The 22,249-nt window shown below is 40.6% G+C and overlaps 1 protein-coding gene across 3 annotated transcripts in view; it reads right to left on the bottom strand.

The window, feature by feature from the left end:
- Positions 1–22,249, bottom strand: part of MST1 (macrophage stimulating 1) — a 442,641-nt gene that overhangs the window by 256,275 nt on the left and 164,117 nt on the right. The gene's annotated exons all lie outside the window — the stretch shown is intronic.

Below are 22,249 nucleotides of genomic sequence, written 5' to 3'. Positions count from 1 at the left end.
GTTTAACAACGGAAATATGCTGAGCATCCAAGGCTATTTTTGGGCACGTGTTCTGACAGGTTGGTGTGCATCAGTCATAATCAGGGAAGAGAAATATTCCAGCAGATATTTTGTAATACTTGACAAACACTAAGCAAGACTTTAGCCAGGTCGAAATTTTAACAGTTTACAGATACCGACATTTGAAGCATCTCTGATGGTTATTAATGTTAGAAGCATTAATAGTATATTTTTTTCTAATTGGAAAACTAGCTACATTCCCACAAGATTCATGGTGTTACTGTTTGTAACAATGACTGCAAACAAGTTGTGTCAGGGTATAAATGTGTGTGTGGGTGTGTGTGTGAGTCTGTTGCCTGGACATTATATGATTGACTTCAATACTTGGCTTAGTTTCTGGTGTGTTTCCAGGGGGATTCAATATTGGTCAGCATGGGAGTACAAGGGTATCAGACCATATTAGTTAGCAAATGATGGTCTGCACCTGTGTTCATGTATTTGATATTTACTTTTTATTCCACAGGATTTTCTGATGTAGACAAACAATTGTTATATGACTCATTCCTCATTGCTTGGTATGTTGCTAACAAATAGGTGGGAGGATGGGCTCAATAATAACTTTTATACTGTTTTTGCTGAGTAAGTGAATGGCAGAAGACAAGCTATCTAGTTTGACATTTCTGCGTGTCTTATTATTATTAATATGATTATAGTGAGTAGTTGCCTGAGTGAGATAAAGGTTATTACAGAGTTGACTACTGACAGCATGGAGCTACCATATTTTTATGCATTTCTCCCGGCTTTGTCAGTCATGTGTGGAAGTTAGGTGGGAGGAAGGGCACAGTAATATGTAAGTGTTGTACTATTTGACTGACTATGGCCTTATAACAGATTATGACTGTGTTGCATAACAGCTGCAGAAGGTAATATAATGAATGCCAGCAATTATCACCTGTGTCTGGGCATGCATAACTTTGCAAGTCATTAGCACAGTGCAGCATACAAACTTTGCAAGTCATTAGCACAGTGCAGTTACAATATAGTACTGAGTCATTGTCACTTTTCAGGTAAAACTGTCAGCAGCTGTTACTGTTATTCACATAAGCAGAAGTCGTTATCACATTGATGAATGCACAACTCAGGTTTGGCTCTTTCTCCACTTGCAGTGATTGCAATACACCCCCACCCCTCCACACTACTTTCATTTATGTCATGTATACAATTTCTAGAAATTTAAGCAGTCTAGGAGGAAAAATGTAGACATTACATCTTCAATTGCTGTTTTTTCATGAGAAAGTGGCTGGAATAAGAGGATTGGTGGTGTACTGTATGAAGAATTTGAGTATATATATATATTATTATTGACTGCCTTGCATCCTCTCATTTGACAGAAAATCATAAATTGTTTTTAACTATAAGGCAATGACAATATCCAAACTCATATGTTGTATTTATTTGAGACTATTCTGCACTGCTGTGGTAAGTTATTTCCTTTGCTTTTGAACTATGAAGTCATTCTGTTGAGTTATTGATTATAGTCTTGCTCTTTTATTTATCATTAAATATATTTAAACCTCCCTTTGTGAGTAAGATACCAGAGGCATATTTCACCTGTTAGACTATTTGCATATTTGCATATCAGTTTGGTGAGCTACCCAGGGTGTAAAATAGCTGGAGATATACATACACACACACACACACACACACACACACACACACACACACACACATATATATATATATATATATATATATATATATATATACACACACACACACACACACACTTTTATATAATATAGAAATATAGAGATAGGTGCATTGCTTTTTCACGTGCCTCTGTGCAGGTATATTACATCAGAATGTTGTATTGCATTGTGTTTTACAGGTGTGATTTCAAGTGTAAAGCAACACAGCCACCACCAAAGATGCCATCTGTTGAGGAGAAAGCAAGCAGCATTTACCTGTTGGGTGAGGAAACTGACTGTAATGGTTGTAGCAGTGGTTCAGACAATGGTATGCACCTTGATGTAACACATAATGCCAACCAAAGTGAGGATGATGATTATGACTCAGAGGATGACATTCCACTCGCACGTCTGCGTGAAAAGGCCATTGCCTATGATATGGAAGATGCCCCTGTGCCCACCATTCCTGAAAGACCACTACGAGTTGCCAAAGTAGACATGACCAGTAATTATGACACTGACCATGACAGTGAGGATGAGGTGCCACTTGCACACCTAAGAAAGGTGCCCACACACAAGTTGGCCACATACAATAGCCACCAAGTGCATTCAGAGTATGACGCAGACGATGACTTGCTTTTATCTGTGTTCACAAAAGCACATGGTCTGACTGACACAACTATGCAGCCCTCCATAGTGCATGGCACTGCAAGTGCCGACAAGGGTGTGGATGTGCCTTTGACTGTGCATGATGTGGGAAGTAGTCCAGAGTATGGTGATTGGGATGGAGAAAATCCTCTAGATATAAGTCCAATTAGCTCCTTGTCAGACAATGATATGGGTGTGCCTCAACATGGAGCATGTGTCAGCAGTTCACTACCAACTGCAAGCAGTACAGTTGCTACAGGCATTGAGAGAGCACCATCTCTCAACCCTTCAGCCTTTCCCATTCCCAACTGTTCCTTGCAACCCAGTCAGGTACGCCGAACATGCCAACCACGTAAGATCACATGGGAAAAACACCTCCAAACTTTACACATTGAGGAATTTGTGGGGCCAGTAGGACCAATAAATCACGTGGGCTCAGATAGCACAGAGATGGACTTCCTGAATTTGATGTTCCCAGAGGAACTATACACCCGTATTGCTAATGAAACAAATCGCTATGCTGCACAGAGGCAGGCCACAGCAGGCAAGGTTGATATGCGGAGGAGTCCTGTTTGCCCAGGAGACATATGCACATTTCTAGGTGTCAGAATATACATGTCTATTGTACATGTTCCTGAATTGAGGCAGTACTGGGAAACGCACCATGTATATGGTCGCTTCCCAATTGCAGAGTACATGACCAGAGATAGGTTTGAAAAAATTCAGCAGTACTTCCACTGCAACGATAACAGCCTGAGCCTACCACAGGGCTCTGGGGGTCATGACAAGCTACATCATGTACTGGATGCAGTGCTTCATGCATGCAGGACACGTTACAATGTGCATCGTGAGGTGGCTGTAGATGAAGCCATGGTTGGCTTCCGTGGACGCTTGACTTTTAGACAATTTATGCCTGGTAAGCTGGAGAGGTATGGCATTAAGGTGTGGGTGTTGGCAAACTTGACCAATGGGTATGTATGTGAATTCCAGGTATACACTGGAAAATCGGAGCAGAATACAGAGGTCGGGCTGGCACACAGAGTTGTGGTTGACTTAACTAGGGGACTGATTGACAAGAAGCATCACATTTACTTTGATAATTTCTTTACCTCTGTTCCGCTGGCACAGTAATTGCTGAAAGATGATCTATACTGTTGTAGAACCATGCACACCAATAGGTCAGGATGGCCTGTAACATTCAACAGACAGGCCATTGGAAAAGCAGCTCAGGGCTACTACAAGCAATTGCAGAGTGGACCACTGCTAGCTACTGAATGGAAGGATAGCAAAACAGTATTCCTCCTGTCAACTAACTGTAACCCAACCTTGCCAGTCTCCAGCACATACAGGAGAAAGCGTGATGGAAGAAAGGCATCGGTGCCATGTCCACCAGTTGTAAACATGTACAACAGTTACAGAAAGGCCTACAAATGGTGGCTGTACTTGTTCTGGTTCTTATGGGGTGTGGCCATTGTCAATGCTTTCATTATATTCCGTGAAAGTATCAGCCATCAGCAACTGTCACGCTCTGGACGTGCTATTCCAGCAACACAGTTACAGTTCCGAAGGAACCTAGGCTTTCATCTACTTGCCAGTTAAACGAAGAGGAAAAGATGCACTGAGATTACTGTCCCAGAGGCTGTGAGCCGATTTGAGCATGGCTCTCACTTTCCGGTGAAATGGCGTAAATCAAGATGCAAAAACTGTGCCAGCAAGGGTAAACGTGCTGAGCCATCATGGGGGTGCCCGACTTGCAAGGTCAACCTGTGTGCCGAATGCTTTGGTGAGTACCATGGCCATAAATTTCTCCCATAGTGCTGTTGTCATAGCTTTTGACATGTTGCCTTGATGTAGCTCTCCACTCAGTCTCCCTCCCTTCAGGTGTAGTCAATGTATGTAGGTCAGGGCAACAGGGTTTACATTAGCTCCACCCTTCCACTCCTAATGGCCAATGCCGAAAGGACACATGTAAATGGAAAAGGCAGAGGTAAAGCAGAGTGCCTCACCTGTTTTTTCAGTGTACATGTGCCCTTTCTGTGCCCCCATGTCAGTTAGCAGCCAAGCCCTTCAGCACCAATGCCAGGAAGGTCCCTATTCAGTTTTTTTTGCCAACTGCTCTTAGGTTGGTGGGTGCATCGCGGGGGGCATACCCAGCCAGCATGGATCTTGTGATCCACCGGGATCGCAGTTGGGAACTTGGAGACTCTTCAGCTCAGTCCCATAGTGCTGCTCTCCTAGGTAAGCATGGGCTTGGGTGTGCCACTGTGATGTAATGGCTCCCTCCGGGAAAGGACACATGCAAAAAGTCACAGCCTGGGTCAGTCTTGGTCTTTTGACATGTTGCCTTGATGTAGCTCTCCACTCAGTCTCCCTCCCTTCAGGTGTAGTCAGTGTATGTAGGTGAGGGTAGTAAATGTATGAAGGTCAGGACAGCAATTAGTGAGTTACTTCAGTCCCTCATCCATTAGGTCCATTGCTGAATGGGCACATGTAAAGAGAAAAGGCAGAGGTAAGGCAGACTGCTGACACTAAAGGAGGTCATGAGACCATAGTGGTATCAGCAGTCTGAGTGGGCAGCCAGCACAGCTATGGGACACTACAGATAACCAACATCTGGAGCCCCATGCCTGTCTTTGGCATATTAGTGGAGCAGTGGTCCTTACCCTGCTTTTTCTCTTTACATGTGCCCTGGCTGTGCACCCTTGTCAGTGTCCACCCATGCTTTATTTCAGATAAGGTAAGACTGTCTTCTGTCTTTGGCATCACCGCGGAAGATGTTCACCTGTTCAGAACGGATGGCATTCACCTAACTGAGGAGGGCATTGCGTTGTTCTTGACCAACCTCCACAATGGTGTGAGGAGAGCCATGCAAGATTGCTAACATGCAGCTTGTGAGAAGAATGACCACATCGGACCAATATAGTAAGTAAAACACTATTATGAAATGTGTTGTGTAAAATTCATTTCTCTAAGCTTGGCAAACGACTCTTATGAAAATTATGATTTTTTTTATCTTTTGGTAAATAACTTTGCAAGGGAGCATCTGAATGTGCCAAGTAATATCTCATTTTGAAGAAAGTATTGCTGGTTCCAACATGGTAAAATAATTGTGCCTGTATGTTTGACACATGTGCAGATATCAAAGTTTGTTTCGGACTTAGGTTATGGAAATTATGATTTTTTTTCATATTTTGGTAAATAACTTTGCAAGGGAGCATCTGAATGTGCTAAGTAATACCTCATTTTGAAAAGATTATTTATAGTTTTAACATGGTAAAAGAATTGGGCCTGTATGTTGTACACATGTGCAGACATCAATGTTTGTTTCGGACTTAGGTTATGGAAATTATGATTTTTTTTCATATTTTGGTAAATAACTTTGCAAGGGAGCATCTGAATGTGCCAAGTTATACCTCATTTTGAAAAGATTATTTATAGTTTTAACATGGTAAAAGAATTGGGCCTGTATGTTGTACACATGTGCAGACATCAATGTTTGTTTCGGACTTAGGTTATGGAAATTATGATTTTTTTTCATATTTTGGTAAATAACTTTGCAAGGGAGCATCTGAATGTGCTAAGTAATACCTCATTTTGAAAAGATTATTTATAGTTTTAACATGGTAAAAGAATTGGGCCTGTATGTTGTACACATGTGCAGACATCAATGTTTGTTTTGGACTTAGGTTATGGAAATTATGATTTTTTTCATATTTTGGTAAATAACTTTGCAAGGGAGCATCTGAATGTGTCAAGTTATACCTCATTTTGAAGACAGTACTGATAGTTCTAACATGGTAAAAGAATGGTGCCTGTATGTTGTACTCATGTGCAGATATCAAAGTTTGTTTTGGACTTAGGTTATGGAAATTATGATTTTTTTCATATTTTGGTAAATAACTTTGCAAGGGAGCATCTGAATATGCTAAGTAATACCTCATTTTGAAAAGATTATTTATAGGTCTAACATGGTAAAATAATGGTGCCTGTATGTTGTACTCATAAGCAGATATCAAAGTTTGTTTGGAATTAGGTTATGGAAATTATGATTTTTTTTTCATATTTTGGTAAATAACTTTGCAAGGGAGCATCTGAATGTGCTAAGTAATACCTCATTTTGAAAAGATTATTTATAGGTCTAACATGGTAAAATAATAGTGCCTGTATGTTGTACTCATAAGCAGATATCAAAGTTTGTTTGGAATTAGGTTATGGAAATTATGATTTTTTTTTCATATTTTGGTAAATAACTTTGCAAGGGAGCATCTGAATGTGCTAAGTAATACCTCATTTTGAAAAGATTATTTATAGGTCTAACATGGTAAAATAATAGTGCCTGTATGTTGTACTCATAAGCAGATATCAAAGTTTGTTTGGAATTAGGTTATGGAAATTATGATTTTTTTTTCATATTTTGGTAAATAACTTTGCAAGGGAGCATGTCAGTGCCAAGTAATACCTCATTTTGAAAACAGCGTTACTCCTTACAACATGGTAAAAGAACTATGTCTGTGCACTCTACACATGTACAGATATCACAGTTTGTTTAGTCTTGTACGATTAAGAAAATTATACATTTACAATACTTTTCATTTTTATGCCCATATCTTTGCAAGGGAGCATAGTGATCACACAAATGATGCATCATTTTGAAGATGACATTCAGATGCACAACTTCTACACTGATATGTAGGCTCTGTCTGTTACAGGTGATGAGATATTATGCTTTGCTTATTTATCAATTATGAAAAATAATATATTAATCATATTTCTGTGAATATCTCAAGAAAGGAACATCACACAGTAATGGTTAAGGTATAATTTTAAAGCTGACATTCATATTAACAAATTACATTCAAATTGTATGGGTCTGCATGGTACATTGACCAAGATATTGTGCTTTGTTTTTCCAAAAAGGTAAAAAATATGCACAATATCAGCATTCCTTGCCAAATATTTAATAATGGCTTTGATATACACTATCAACATTTACACTGTTGGAAAGGTCAGTGTCTGCTGAACAACTTTCACGTTTACATTTTTAGTCTAGTTCTTATAGTTAAAGAGTTATGAACATTTGTTTTCCTGTATGGTTTTACAAATGGATTTTCTGAAAATGAGCTCAGGCTGCACTGTTGTTCCTATGGTGGAATTAAGCAGGCAGCTTTTCCTGAGCTGCTCCGGAGTGAATGAGTTAAGTCCATGATGATGTATTCCATAGCTTTGCATATGAGACTCATCAGGCTAATGGGGCGATAGTTCCCAGGATCTGTATCGCTCCTCCTTTGTGGAGAGGGATGACTGTAGCACTGCACCATTTGGTAGGGACAAAGCCTGAGATGAGGCTGTGATTGAACAGGGCACACAGGTGAGGTGTTAGTTCATTCTGTAGTTCATGTAGAACACAGCCAGGGATATTGTCAGGTCCCACAGAAGCTGTATTCTTGGCCTTGGACAGTGCTGTTTTAAACTGTTCAGCAGTAATACTGGGTGCCTGCCAATCTACTGGTATTGTGATTGGTTCTTTGGGGGGTAAAGTTGGCACTGAATCTGTCAGCCAGTATATTGGCAATATCTGTTGGCTCTAAATAGGCGGTACCATTGTGCAGTAGCTCAGAGCAAATCTGGGTATTGCCGTGGAGATTCTTTACATAATTATAGAAGGCCTTGTGGTTGTCTTTACTATCTGCTGCAATTCTGTTTTCATAGCTGCCCTTAGAAGATTTGATGAGGGATCTCAACTTTTTGTTGAGGTTGATAAGGGAGTTTTTCCATTCATGGAACTTCACCTAATTCTGCATCAGTTTCCTCCTTCTGTTGTAGAGTTTGTTTATGGCAGGGGACCACCAGACTGGCTTCCTTTTTTTGGAGGAGAGCGTCTTGGTTCTATTGGGCATGGCGAGATCCATGCATTTGTGTACGTGTTCGTACAGTGCATTGGTGCATGATTTGGCAGTCATGCAACTATTTTCCATTTGCATGGGTGCCGTGAAGTTAGCCACCTCTGTTTTTAGGAGCCCAAAGTTAGCTTTGGAGAAGTTTTTCATGGTGGTTACCTTTGCAGGGGGGATGTGGATTTCCAAGGTGATTAGTTTGTGGTCAGATCTAACCAAGGAGGAGCTGACTATTGGTGTAGAGCAACGGTCACCCATGTTAGTAATGAACAGGTCAAGGATGGAATGAGCTGGTCCAGGGGATTGGAATTAATGAATTCCAGGAAACGTTGGGTAAGTGTATTGGTACATAGGTTCATAGGTTCATACTAGGCTATCTGCCTTAGGGCATTTATAAGCCTAGCCAGAGTGTGTTTGGCTTTCGCCACCCATTTTAAATTAATTTTGCTATGCCCTTTTTCGAGGTTAGTATACTGTGCCTCTGTCTAACAGTGACACAGAAGTGATACCCGGGTAAACCTACAATCTCCCATCCACTCATCAAGATTCCTCTTGAAGAGAGTCAATGAGGGACTCTGCCTAACCTGGACTGAGATTTTATTCCAGAGTGAAGGGATCCTCTGGGTTATGAATCTGTCCCTCCAGCATGTCCTATTTATTTCAGTGCTGAGGTTCAAGTCTCTTGAGCGCCAGAGCTCGATGGGATTTGGATTTTCTGAGGTGCAGCATGTCCATTAATTCCGGTTGGACATGGCTTTATACGCCAGGTACAGATTGCCTCTGAGCAGGCGGTATGCCACTGAGTAGAGCTGGAGTTTCTTTAACGGCAGCATATGGCATCTGTTTGAGCCCTTTGATCCTCTTGGTGAGGCACGCTTGGGGTCTTTCCAGTTGCTGCAGGTGTCTGGTAAGGTACATCCCAAAAAGGGCATTGTACTCAATTATGGGCCTGATGAGGGATGAGTAAAGAGGCACGATGACCTCCCTGATCTAGATGTGAATCCCTTCATGATTAGGTGGGCTATATAAAATGATTTTCTAACCACTTTGGCCACGTGGTTGTCAAATGAGAGATTGCTATCAACTTGGGTCCCCAGGTCCCTAATTACTTCTTCTGTACTTAATGGATGACCACCTATGTGGTAATTTGTGGGCACTTTGTTTTGCCAAAGGGATGACTATACACTTTTGGCATTTAGCTTGAGGCCGTGGCTCTAGCACCAGTTGTCTGTTTCTATGAGGCCCTTTGGAGGATGCTTGTGTTGGCTGGAGAGTCATTATGGCCAGTTTGCAGTCATCTGCGAACTTGGCCAGCCACAGTCCTTCCGTGTTGGCCTGTACCTCCGAGAAACATATACCGAACAAGAGAGGTCCCAGGACTGAGCCTTGTGGGATGCCACTTGTAACTGGTTTGGAGTCTGACATGGCTCCAGCAATTCTAACCATGTGGGTTCTGTCCTTGAGCCAGTTTGCAACATGAGTAGTTTTCCCAGTTAATGGAGGGGTAGATGAAGTTGCCCAGTATGAGAGTGCTAGGTTGGACCCTAATATTCTCCAGGGTGCTTAGGAATGTGGAGTACGAGTCTTGGGACATGGTTGGGGACCTATAGCAGGCTACAACCTGAATCGCTGTTTTACCCAATGTTAGTTGCACCTGAAGTATCTCTGATGTGTTATGTTGGGCTACCAGTCTGGAGGTGTGCACATCCTTTATGAATATGGAAACACCATTGCCTTTGGAGCTTCGGTCCAAGTTCTGGGGCCAAAAGGTGTGGAATGAATTATAGCCTGGTAGTGCATGGGGTGCTTTCTGCTGCCTTGAAAAAGGTCTCTGTTACAGCACAAATATCGATGTTCTCCATTTTAAGGAGTGCTTTGAGCGAGCACATTTTGAGATTTAGACTTCTATCTTAGAGCAGCATGACCCTCAGATTGCATTTGTTTGTACCTGTTACAGTGGTAATTTGGTCTTTGGAGCACTGCCTAAAAAAGGCACTATAGGGGTGGCAAGAGCCTTGGCCAGTATCCGGAAGCCCAGGGGTGACATGCAGGCCATCTCTGGCAAAGCATCGAGGTCTGTCAATCATGTCATCCCAGGCAGACAGATACTGGATCCCCTTAGAATGACACCAGAAACTTAGCCAATTGTTGAAATCAATCATTTTCTGCTTCTACAAAGGAGTTTTATATAGGATGTGGGCACAGGATTGAAGGTGAAAGTGGATGTGGTGATATACGACTGTTGGGGAGGGTTGGGATTAGATGTTGAGGAATCCTTAGTTAGCGATGCTATACTTTCTATAAAATAAGAGTTGAACTGTATTGCAGTTTTGCATTGAGAGTTTTTAGGAAAGGGGTTTAGGTTGAATTTTTGGTCGGATGTAAGATTCCTTTAATGGATGTCCAAACTTTTTATGGTTGTGTTTAGTATTATTCTGAAAGTTGTTATAGTATATTTTTTGTCTTCATTTATTTGCTTTTTAGTATGATTGGGAAGCATTCTGATGTTTTCTTGATATTGAGGTGTTTTAAATTTTTTCTATTCTTTCCATGCTTTTTCTCTATCCTGCATTAGCATTCGACTCTTTTTAGATAGTCAGATTGCATTATTTGTTTTCATAGTTTCATAGTTTCATAGTATAGTACTAGGCTATCTGCCCTGGGGCATTTGTAAGCCTAGCCATAGTGATGTGGCTTTTGCCACCCCATGAAATGGTACAAAAATGTACAGAATAAATTTAGAATACTGTGCCTCAGTCTAGTAGTGACACAATGAAGGTCCCCTTATATAATAGAATTAGTTTACTGTGCCCCTGTCTAGCAGTGACACAGATGTGACCCCTGGGGTAAACTTATGATCTCCCATCCACTCATCAAGATTTCTCTTGAAGAGAGTCAGTGAGGGGCTCTGCCTAATACAAACTGGGATCTTGTTCCAAAGCATGGGAAGCCTCTGGGTTATGAATCTATCCCTCCAGCATGTCCTATTCATACTTGTGCCGAGGTTTAAGTCTTTAGCTCTCGTGGTCCTGATGGATTTGGATTTTTTGAGGTGGAGCATGTCCATCAGATCCTGATTGGACATGGCCTTGTACATCAGGCAGAGATCACCTCTTAGCAGGCGGTATGCTACTGAATAGAGCTGAAGTTTCTTTAGTCTGGCAGAATAAAACATATGTTGGAGACCCTTGATCCTCTTGGTGAGGTACTTTTGTGGTCTCTCCAGCTGTTGCAAATGCCGGGTGAGGTACATACCAAATGGGGCACTGTACTCAATCATGGGTCTGATGAGGGAGGAATATAGGGGTACAATGACATCCTTGGATCTGGATGTGAATCCCTTCATGATGAGGTGTGCAAGGTAGAATGTTTTTCTAACCACTTTGGCAACGTGGGTGTCAAATGAGAGGTCGCTGTCGACTTGGGTCCCTAGGTCTCTGATTACTTTTTCTGTACTCAGTGGGTTGCTGTCTATGTGATAATTTGTGGGTACTTTGTTTTTCCCAAAGGGGATGACTATACATTTTTGGCATTTAGTTTAAGGCTGTGACTCCGGCACCAGTTGTCCGTTTCTGTGAGGCCTTTTTGTAGGATGTGTGTGTCTGCTGGTGTATCGATTATGGCACCTAGTTTGCAGTCATCTGCGAACTTTGTCAGCCACAGCCCTCCCATGTTTGCTTTAACATCTGAGAAATAAATGCCAAACAAGAGGGGTCCCAGGACAGATCCCTGTGGGACACCACTTGTGACTGGCTTTGAGTCTGACATTGCTCCAGCGATTTTAACTTTATGGGTTCTGTCCTTTAGCCAGTTTGCAACCCATCTAGTGACATAAGGGTTTACTTTTAAGCTGTTGAGCTTATCTATGATGCCTGAGTGGGGTATTGTGTCGAAGGCCTTAGCCAAGTCCAGGTATGCTGTATGGACTGCTTTGCCCTCATCAATGGCTCTAGTGACTGTTTCAAAAGTCAACCAGGTTTAAAAGGCAGGATCTGCCCTTTACAAAGCCGAACTGGGTGGGGTCAAGTGTCTGTAGGTCCCCTATGTCTCTGTTTATGAGTTCCATAATGATTCTTTCCATAGCTTTGCAGACCAGGCTGGTTAAGCTTATGGGGCGGTAGTTCCAGGGTCTGTAGAGGCACCACCCTTGTGGAGTGGGACCACTGTTGCTGTCGCCAGTGTTCAGGTACATATCCCAAGTAAGGCTAAGGTTAAATAGCATTTTTATGTGTGGGTTTAGCTCCTCTTGGAGTTCCCGTAACACTCAACCCGGGATACCGTCAGGTCCCATTGATGCTGTGTTTTTGCTTTGTTTAGGCGGTTCTCACTTGGACATCTGAGATGACAGGGAGATTACATTCAGCTGGGATAAGTATTTCTTCTTTTGGGGGTGAGGGAGGGGAGAAATTTGCACTGAACCTGTCAGCCAGAATGTTGGCAATATCTGTGGGTTCAGTGTATTTTTGTTGTTGTGAACCAACTCTGAGCATATCTGAGGGTTTCACCAGGTTTCTAACATAGCTGAAGAAGGCTTTGTGGTTGTCTTTAGTGTCCTTAGCGATTTTTCTCTCAAAGTTGGCCTTGGATGTTTTTGAGAGAACGTAGTTTTCTGCTAATGTTGATCAGAGATGTCTTCCCTTCATGGGATTTTGCTCTGACGTGCAGTAGCTTCCTTCTTTTGTTATACAATTTGTTTATGGCCGAGGTCCACCAGACAGGATGCTTACCTTTGGTGGAGAGGGACTTGGATTTATTTGGGATTGCATGATCCATGCATTCTTGGAGATGTCCATAGAAAGCATTTGTGAAGGATTCGGCATTGTGGGATGTGGTATCCACTGGCACAGTGGGCTTAAAGGATACCATCTCAGTCTTAAGAAGAGTGAAGTCTGCTTTAGAGAAGTTTTTCACTGTGGTCTTTTGTGCTGGGGGTGGAGGTGGGATATGTATATCCAGGGTGATTAGTTTGTGGTCAGATCTCACTAGTGAGGGGTATACTTCCGGTGTGGAGCATTTTGTCCCCATGTTTGTGATGATCAGGTCTAGTATATTATCTCAAGAAGAACAACAAAGCAGGATCCACCAAAAACGATTTATTGCAAGCTCTCTCTCTCTCTGACGTCTCGGCCTGAGCCTTCAAGGAGTACAAATGAAGTAAAACACTACACACATATATATACTACAATAATTAATCAATTAGAACAATTAAACAATTTACAAATGTAAAATGCTAAAAGTTAATTTAACAGCATTTTCCAGTTAAAATCTTCATTTAAACCATTAGGAAATAAGGTTTTGAATTTTAAAATATATACAGATTCTTTATGCAACAGCAGTTCCTTTATGTTCAAGTTACGATATTTACAATCCTGTATCTGCTCTAAAACTGTTGCTTGTAATTTTGTATAATCACCATTGTGAAATTCTAAGAAATGCATGGCTACAGGACTTTCTTCTTTTTTATTAATGATGTCCCTGATATGTTCCAGGAGCCTTACTTTAAAGACTCTCTTGGTTTCTCCTATATAGAATTTTCTACAGGGACAACAAAGAGCATAAATAACTTTTTCAGAATTACAATGGAAAAAATTGTTGATTCTAAAAGGAATATTATTAATATACTCAAAGTATGGAACCACAAATCTGCAAGCTTTGCATTTACCACATTGGTGAGTCCCTCTGCTGTTAATATTATATATTGCAGTGTCACATGAAAAGCTGAATTTGCTTTTCACTAATATGTCTTTAATGCTTCTTCCCTTGCGATAAGAAAACTTTAGATTCACATTTAACCATGTCTTAACATTGCTCAAAGAACATAAATAATTCCAAAATTGAAGAATTATTTTAATAAAATCAGTGGTAAAACATCCATACATAGTAACAAAATACATTGTCTCTTTCTCTTCTAGCATGTTATTCATAGTAGTTAAATTGTCAAACTTTTTACAGGTCCTAGTATACCTATTTCTATTTTCTGTATACCCGCAGAATTTTCTATAACTGTCCTCTAATATAGCACCATGGTAACGAGTTTAACAACAAATTTAATTCCCTATAAAATATTTCATTGCTGTTACATAATCTGGAAATGCGAAGTATTTCACTATATGGTAGAGAATTGATAGTGTGAGGGGGATGGCCACTAGAGCCATGTACATATTGAGTGCCCCCTGCAAATTTTCTATTCACTGATGTTACAAGCTTATAACCACTAGAAATATCTAGCATAACATCAAGAAAAGGAAGGCGGGTGTCTATCCTTAAGCCATCAAACTCTAAACAGAACCTATTAGAGTTTAGATCTACAAAAAATTGATGAACCAGGGACTGTTCACCTTCTACCAAAAAAATTAAGTCATCCACATATCTAAAATACTTGATGACATTTTTATGAAAAAATTCATGTCTATATATGCACTCCAGTTCAAACAGTCCCATGGCTAAATTTGCATACATGGGGGCAAAGGCAGCCCCCATTGCTGTGCCCTGTTTTTGATGGTATAACATGTTGTTAAATTCAAAAAAGTTATTTGTTAAAGAAAACTGAGTCAATTCAACTATAAACTCAGTCGCAGGTGAATCACCCAGAAAAATTCTAATAGCCTCAATGCCAAACCTATGGCTGATATTTGTATAGAGGCTTTTTACATCAATGGTTACCCAATACATGTTTTTGTTCCATTTAACATCTCTGATTTTATTCAAAAAATCAAACACATCAATCAGATAGTATACTATCTCCCCTAGTGGGAGAGGTGACTAGTTGTTCCAGTGCATTTGAATTTATGAATTCCAGGAACCTTTGGGCTAGGGTATTAGGACTAGAATAATGTACCCAATCTATGTTTGGGTAGTTGAAGTCTCCCAATATGATGGTATTTTGTGATACATTCATATCCTCCAATGTCTTCAGGAATGCTGAGTGGGGTTCTTGAGATTGGGAGGGTGGTCTGTAACATGCTACCAGTTGTATAGCAGTTTTGCCTATGGTTAGTTGCACCTGTATGGTCTCTGATGCTTCATGTGTTGCTACTAACCTGGAGGTGTGGGTGTCCTTGATGAATATGGACACTCCCCTCCCTTTGTGGTTCGGCCTGGGTTTTGGGGCGAAAAAGCATGATACGAGGTATAGCCTGGTAGTGCTGGGGTGCTCTCAGGAGCCTTGAACCAGGTTTCAGTTACTGCACAGACGTCGATGTTCTCCATGCTGAGGAGTGCATCAAGTGCCTGCATCTTGAGATTTAGACTTCTGGCATTGAGCAGCATTACCCTTAGTTTTTTTCCATTTTTGTTTTCTATGGAGGTGGGTTTGTCTTTTGAGCCTTGCCTAAAAAAGGCACTATGGGGGTGGCAAGAGCCTTAGCCAATATCCGGAAGCCCAGTGGTGACAGGTGTAAGCCGTCCCTTGCAAAGCAGCGTGGCTTCTCCAACATGTCATCCCAGGCAGACAGACATTGGATCCCCTTAGAATGACACCAGTACTTGAGCCAATTGTTAAAGCTGATCATCTTGTCTTTGTATTGTGGTATCATTCTTGGTGAGGGCAAGATGCTGCTCAGGGTCAGGGTCATACCAGCCTGGGCTACATAATCGGAGAGCTCCTCTATGTCTCTTTTCATGTAGTCCAGGGAGGTACGTCTCAGGTCATTCACACCAGCATGGACAATGACGGAGTCATATTTGTACTTGCTTTGGAGTGACTTGAGTGCGTGTGTTATGTGGCAGATCCTAGCCCCCGATAGACAGCTCACAGTCACCCTCTCCTTGTTCAGCCTGGTTAGCGGGACATCAGTGTGTCTGACTATAGAGTCACCTATTACTAGTGTATCAGGCAAGGTGTTTGGCCTTAAGGGCTGTGATTGGTTGACACACTGATTTATTGAAGTATGTGTTGCATGTGTTTTGTTTTGAGGTGGTGGATTTTTGGATGTCTGCTTTGGGAGCCTCTGTTGTTTTGGTAAGTTTTTTATTAGAGCCTCCGAGTATGTCTTTGTGTTTTTATGTGTTTGGTTTGCAGTTGTGGTAGGTCTATGTGGGACTGGGATTTTTGTGTGTGTGGTTACCATCTCCTCCTGTCTGGTCATGCCAGCCCTGAGTTGAGAGAGTTCAGCCTCCAGTTTGGCTATATAGTTGCATCTCTCACAAGTATTTGTGTTTGTTGGGAGGAGGAGAGGGTTGTCTGTGTACATGAGACAATTGTAGCATTGTCTCAAGATACCCAGATTGACCAGCTGAACTGGAGAGGACACCAGTAATATACCACTCGACATGCTAGAATAGTATAAGGGAGTGCTGTACCTTTAAGGGAAGTGGATATTCACAGGGGTGGTAAGTAGATGTAGTGCTTTACTTAGTATGAGAGTGCTTACTTAGTAGAGAAGTATTGAGAGCAAGTGCTAGGCTTATAATATAGTGAGTAGTCTGATTATACTAAGAGTAGAGCTTCCTTAAGGGAAAATTTGAAGAGCAGACCTGGCGGAGCCAGAAGAAGTTTAACCTTGTTTAACCAGCGCTGCGCTATGCGCACAACTGCGCAAAAACGCCCAGAGGTGGATTTTAAACAGTGAACTACAAAAGAAACACAAATTATATACTAAAACCAACACTAAAAATGGATTAACGAACTGCTAGAGTAAAGGCAGAGCACGGACCCTTTATTTTCGTAAGCGCTTTTGGTAGGGAGATCCCCCACCTTCTTCAGACAAGATCTTTGTCTGAAGAAGGTGGGTGAACTACAAAAAAGCTAGAAATGGTCCAAAACAACCAATTACTACAGCTTCTTGTGCTGAGGTCACTTCCTACAGGAACAGGTAGGCTGCTCAAGGCTCCCCACTCCCACTGGTGAGCAAAGAAACTTCCTTCTATCCAAGTAAGATAATGGACAACACAGGAACTACACCACAGCCCAGAATACAGCAATGCCTGTAAACTGGTCTAAACTGGTCGAGGAGAGGCGGTAAAACAAGGATTATTTTTTTGTTTTTTTGATAGAAACACACAGAAAATGCAGAAACAGTGATAAATCAGTTACACAGGCTAGCACACTTTAGTGGGCAGCCTCCACAGTTAAATTAAACAAACAAACAAACTTTCGATCAAATTCGACTAAAATGTAACTTTAAGTGCAGATTTTAAAATAATGCAGCAAACAGTTAAAAAACAGTTCAAGCTAGTTCAGGGTAAACTACAGAAGCTATTCCAAGTGAAAAAAAGCAAAGATACGTAAATCCAGAAAGTAGTCACTTTTCTGAGTTCCCTGCTGCTAGGACCACTCTACAGAACCACGAGGAGCTTGTCTGAGCAGTATAGCCAGAAAAAAAATGCCCAGAGGCGGATTTTAAACAGTGAACTACAAAAGAGTTAGAAATGGTCCAAAACAACCAATTACTACAGCTTCTTGTGCTGAGGTCACTTCCTACAGGGACAGGTAGGCTGCTCAAGGCTCCCCACTCCCACTGATGAGCAAAGAAACTTCCTTCTATCCAAGTAAGGTAATGGACAACACAGGAACTACACCACAGCCCAGAATACAGCAATGCCTGTAAACTGGTCTAAACTAGTCGAGGAGAGACGGGAAAACAAGGATTATTTTTTTGTTTTTTTGATAGAAACACACAGAAAATGCAGAAACAGTGATAAATCAGTTACACAGGCTAGCACACTTTAGTGGGCAGCCTCCACAGTTAAATTAAACAAACAAACAAATTTTCGATCAAATTCGACTAAAATGTAACTTTAAGTGCAGATTTTAAAATAATGCAGCAAACAGTTAAAAAACAGTTCAAGCTAGTTCAGGGTAAGCTACAGAAGCTATTCCAAGTGAAAAAAAGCAAAGATACTTAAATCCAGAAAGTAGTTGCTTTTCTGAGTTCCCTGCTGCTAGGACCACTCTACAGGACCACGAGGAGCTTGTCTGAGCAGTATAGCCAGAAAAAAATGCCCAGAGGCGGATTTTAACAGTGAACTACAAAAGAGCTAGAAATGGTCCAAAACAACCAATTACTACAGCTTCTTGTGCTGAGGTCACTTCCTACAGGGACAGGTAGGCTGCTCAAGGCTCCCCACTCCCACTGGTGAGCAAAGAAACTTCCTTCTATCCAAGTAAGGTAATGGACAACACAGGACCTACACCACAGCCCAGAATACAGCAATGCCTGTAAACTGGTCTAAACTAGTCGAGGAGAGGCGGGAAAACAAGGATTATTATTATTTTTGTTTTTTGTTTTTTTTGATAGAAACACACAGAAAATGCAGAAACAGTGATAAATCAGTTACACAGGCTAGCTCACTTTAGTGGGCAGCCTCCACAGTTAAATTAAACAAACAAACAAACAAACTTTCGATCAAATTCGACTAAAATGTAACTTTAAGTGCAGATTTTAAAATAATGCAGCAAACAGTTAAAAAAGAGTTCAAGCTAGTTCAGGGTAAGCTACAGAAGCTATTCCAAGTGAAAAAAAAGCAAAGATACTTAAATCCAGAAAGTAGTCGCTTTTCTGAGTTCCCTGCTGCTAGGACCACTCTACAGGACCACGAGGAGCTTGTCTGAACTGTAAAATGTCTTTTCATTCTCTTCCTTCTAGGAGGTGCAAGGCTATTTAGGATATTTAGAAAAGTTGTACTGAATTCAATTACAGAATTGTCTAAGGAAAAGATTTTTAGGAAGTCCCAGTTAATAGATGATAGCATAGTAATGAACATTTCTGGGTTAAACTTGGAAAGGTTACATGTTGTTTTATAAATATGGAACAGAATCAAGCTGAGCAGGTAAAAGCTGGTTCAATAACAAATTCAAAAGCAGCAAGTAAAGCAAAAGAACCAGCTAACACAGCACTGTACAAAACACTTGTTTAATCTACAAAATAAAAACAAAAAGTTTATAACAGATGAGCACTTTCACACCAAAGGTGCTTTATCAGATCTAAAAACAAACTAACAAACAGTGCTTAAATATAGTCAGGAAAGTTCAAAATCACCTGGTCAAGTCACGTGACCTCAGCAAGGGTTTTAAAGGTATATACTCATTTAATCCTTTCCCTTTCTCAGATTGTAAAATTAACATCCACTTAACTTCTAATCATTCTGTTTTTGTTTTAATATCACTTCCTTTGGCTCCTACATTCAATAATTCCAAAACTAAAAACTTAAGAGTGTTCAATACCACTGTTACAAATATGCTTATATAAAGCTTTCCTACTGTTACATCTGCTTATTTCATATGTGTTCCCTGATACAATTCTACAACATGCGATTCATCTTACCAACACAGTAACACTCACGCTGATCACAAACAGCCATCTGTTATAAACTTTTTACTGTTTTTATTTTGTAGATTAAACAAGTGTTTTATACAGTGCTGTGTTAGCTGGTTCTTTTGTTTTATTTGAGTTTTATAAATATGCTGTTTAACTAGATGTATGATATTGTACATGTGTTGGAATATTTGGGTCTATATTAGAAGATCAAATGTTTAGGTGATTGAACACCTAAACATCGATCTTCTAATATCAAAAGCAAAAAATGATGAATGGCTGATTTAACGCAGGGAAAGACTTCCCTTGGCCGTTCGCCAGATTTTGCCATTTCCATACTGTTGAGTGATCTCGGAGGTGGTATATTTAGTTATTACTTAGCTTGGATGTAAAGTTTTTTTTTTTTTTACTGGCCGACGTGCGTGTTTTCCTGGGTGGTTTGATATTCTTAGGTTCAATATTAGAAGACAGACGTTTAAGTGTTCGATCACCTAAACATTCGATCTTGTAATATAGACCCAGAATATTTGCTAGGGTCTAATACTAGGATCCAGTCTAATAGAGAACTTGATGTCTTGCTATAATGTGTGGGTCTATTAATTAGTTGTGTGAAACCATATAAGTTCATGCTAGATGTAGAGGAGTTAGAGTTTATGTCCAACCAACTGACATTGACATCACCTAGTAAAATTGTCTTCTTGTGGAAATGTTATGTATAGCTGTACTGTCACCAGGAGGGGACATAAAGGACAGTACTACACATTTGTTTATTTATTTGAGAGGAGTGTCTTTCAAGATCTAGGAAGGCAGTGCCTTCTTTCATTCAAAGTAGGTTGAAACAAATATTCCTCATGGCTCTATTGCAGACCCACTGTGTTTTACTTTTTTCATAAAATCCCTCAGCATGACCTTTCCCAGTATGACTTCCCTTTGCTATGCTGGTGATACGATAATATAGGCCTCTGACGCATCATTGCAAAACATCAGCTCTTCTCTTGCCTGTCACTTCAACCAATCCACAGCTATCTCTAGTCCATGGGCATGGACGACATCAAATAGTTGAAGTCACACTCTCTGCAACTGCCAAATAATTCTCTCCTGACAACCAATCAACTCTCTACATTTTGAAAATCTCCCTTAGTTCTAGTGTTTTATGCTAGCTGCCTTCAGTTATTTGACTTCCATTTGGTCACCACCTATCTGTTTTCCTTTGCTAAAGCTCGAAGTAGGTTGTATACATGTGCTTCAGAATCAAAATGAATGGGACTGCTTAGCCAACATTATCCTTTCAATACTTGCACTGTACAGTCTGATGTGAGCTGGACTTCCACCTTTTGTTCAGCAACTGTTTGCTTCTGCATACATTCTTAAAGTCCTTATCTTGCAAGCATCTTTTGGGTACTGATTCCATATGTAAAGACTGAATTAAATACCACTTAAGAAACAATTTTAGGGTCAGCTACTTGACATAGTAATATAATTAAGGTAAGGCACTGGCACATTAGTGATCATAAATATGAAAAGTCACGCAGTTAGGGATATAATATAGACACAGAGTTAAAAGATCAGATCTCTGCAATGCACCTATGTTAATGGACTGTAAATTATAACTTTGTTTTACTCCAACATTCTCTTGTCTTCCCCACTCTGTAGTTATGCATGAGGCATTTGGATGATATAGTGGCCACTCAACTCATGATGAAGTTGGTAGAATACTGCAAATTGGGTCAAACAGCCTTTAGGTCATCATCAAAACGAGTGCTGTTGCTTTATCTCTCTGTGGAACACCCAACATGCAGTTATACATTAGACTTACACTATTGAGCTTCAGTGTATAGCAGAATTCCAACCCAACATGCAGTTAAATATTATACTTACACTATTGAGCTTCAGTGTATAGCAGAATTCCAACCCAACATGCAGTTAAATATTATACTTACACTATTGAGCTTCAGTGTATAGCAGAATTCCAACCCAACATGCAGTTAAATATTATACTTACGTTATTGAGCTTCAGTGTATGGCAGAATTCCAATATCAGCTGCGGGTCCCTGGTACAAAGGCAGCTGTTTCACACACAAAACATCTTTGTAATCCAGATGGCAATATAACAACTGCACTGTTAGGCAGCCACTAAACTACAAGACTCATAGAATGCTCACAATGCAATATGACACAAGTAGTTTGTTCTGTCTGACTCCATAGCTGACACCCATGGAAGTATCCCCAATGCTTGTGTGTGCTTTGCATTGTAATGCAGAGCAAGGGTTTTCGAGTCAGCTTTAACAAACAAAGCATTACGTTTTCAAGCACTGTGAATGGCTGCAGAACACGTTCAGTGCTTCAGCTGGGGAATGGGATTGATATGGTGCTAAGCACAAACTCATTAAATAGACAGGAACAGTAAACAGGACATGCACAGTGATGACCGTTTTATGGCTGCTGGGAAAGTCTGCCTGCTGTGATACAGGACCAACTTGGCAGAGAATTAAAGGCTCCAAAATATGAGTTCTTCTGATTGGATCAACACCTTTCTAAATGACCCAGGTAATGTGTAGAATCAGGGCACTCCTCATTGTAGTTACAGTAACAGGTGTTTGTCATAGGGAGAGTGACCAGAGACTAGCCAGTGTCAGAGATTATGTACCTCATAATCTTTCATGTAAAATCTACACCTATATTATATTTCAGTTACCTACTGCACAGTAAGGTACTACATTTTTACGTTTAAAATCTACTGATACAAGCAGTTCAAAATAAGATA

This window comes from Protopterus annectens, chromosome 7.part0 (genome assembly GCF_019279795.1).
Source record: "Protopterus annectens isolate FY-2018-M chromosome 7.part0, PAN1.0, whole genome shotgun sequence".
NCBI classification, from domain to species: Eukaryota; Metazoa; Chordata; order Ceratodontiformes; family Protopteridae; genus Protopterus; species Protopterus annectens.
This window is presented reverse-complemented; position numbering and strand designations above follow the sequence as displayed.